The sequence below is a fragment of the Orycteropus afer genome, unplaced genomic scaffold (assembly GCF_000298275.1).
Source record: "Orycteropus afer afer isolate SDZICR_OR568_19922 unplaced genomic scaffold, OryAfe1.0 scaffold00034, whole genome shotgun sequence".
NCBI classification, from domain to species: domain Eukaryota; kingdom Metazoa; phylum Chordata; class Mammalia; order Tubulidentata; family Orycteropodidae; genus Orycteropus; species Orycteropus afer.
Genome location: NW_006921621.1, coordinates 7339953 through 7341629, shown reverse-complemented (window position 1 = coordinate 7341629; position 1677 = coordinate 7339953). Strand labels below are relative to the sequence as shown.

The 1677-nt window shown below is 36.3% G+C and overlaps 1 non-coding gene across 1 annotated transcript; it reads right to left on the bottom strand.

Moving 5' to 3' along the window:
• Positions 1–1035: 1035 nt before the first annotated feature.
• On the bottom strand, positions 1036–1106 carry TRNAG-UCC. The gene has a single exon. It is a non-coding gene; the product is annotated as a tRNA-Gly (tRNA).
• Positions 1107–1677: the final 571 nt, after the last annotated feature.

Genomic DNA, 1677 nt, shown 5'->3' with positions numbered 1-1677 from the left:
TAATAAATAAACTATAATAAATATGGATAATGTCTCTGTAACATCCATAGTCTACAAATACTCCTGGGTATATAATGCTATCTAAAGTTCTTTAGAGAGTTCCAAGTAATCTCTTTCTTCAGTTCTACTAAACCATCTAAATTCTTCTCAAAATTCTAAAGACAAAATTATCACTTCTCAGCAGAAACATTCCCAATTATCCTTCACAAGGAAGTAATTGGATTTAAATTCCTTTAAAATTGTCCCACTATAGGAATGTTTACCCATAAAAATAAATTGTTTCAAACTAGCAAGTATATTTGAATTCTTGATGAGAGGCACTGGTAAGAACAGGTTAGTGGACAGTTTCCTCTTTGTATTTGAGTAACAACACATAAAAAAAATACTTAAGTATATTTTTTGATGCAGAGAGATTTTTCATAAGGATGCATTAAAAATTACATGTATTTATTGTAGTACGTGCAATATTTAAGAGATTGTTGTGAAATATTTATTATTATGTCTGCCTACAGGAACACATTTTTTTTTTTTTTCCTATAAGAGAGAAGGCTATTCAGTGACTAATGAATGTGAAGCTGTAAAGGGAAATTTTGTTTCCCAGAACACTAGCTAAGTAGAGAGAAGTATTTGCCCAGGGGAGACATAATGACTTTAGAACTAGATAAATTTTAGTTGGAGCCCTGGTGCCACCACTTAAATAGCTTTAAACTAAGTTACTTTATATCCCTGAACTTTAGTATAGTGATCTTTTAAAAGAAAATATTGTGTGTTACCATTTTCAGCTCCCATCAAATCAGTCCCTGACTCAGGGCAACACCATGCACAACAGAATGAAACACTGTCCTGACCTGCACCATTCACATTGGTTGGGGATCAGACCATTGTGCTTTATGGAATTTTCATTGGCTGGATTTCAGAAGTAGATCTCAAAGACTTTCTTCTTAGTCTGTCCTAGTCTGGAAGCTCCACTGCAATCTGTTCAGCATCATAGCAATGCCAAGTGTCCACTGACAGACATGTGCTGCTACATATAGATGCACTGGCCAGGAATCAAAACTGGATCTCCTGCATGGAAGGCAAAAATTCTACCACTGAATCACCAATGCTCTCTGAATTGATGTTTCCTTCCTCATATGATTATTGTAAGGATTAAACAAATTTACATGTGAAAAGCTCCTTGCACCTCGTTAATGCTCTGTAGTTTGTGTGTGTGTGGGGGGGGTGTAAGACTGAAGTAATAAGGTCAGTGAAAAAAACAATTAGAATATGTTATCTGGGGCCAAAGGAGCTCTTGTGGTGTACAGTGTAAGGTATTTGGCTGCTAACCAGAAGGTTGGTGGTTCAAATCTCCCAGCTGCTCCACAGGTGGACAGTGAGGCAATCTACTTTCATAAAGATGTACAGCCTGGAAAGCCCAATTGGGGTCACTATGAATTGGAAACTACTTGATGGCAGTGGTTTTTGGGTTTTTTGTATCTGGAGCCAAGATTTTATTTGAAGATTTAACTACCTAAAAGATATGCTCTGAAGAAAATTGAGGCATACCCAACAATATTCCTTCTGACACCCTACTCTTTATCAACTGCCTAGTAACAAAAATTCCAGTGTTGGAGATTCAATCTTTTACCCTAAGAAAGCTTTTCACACTAAAAGCAGGCAACTCTGTTAAAATAGCAC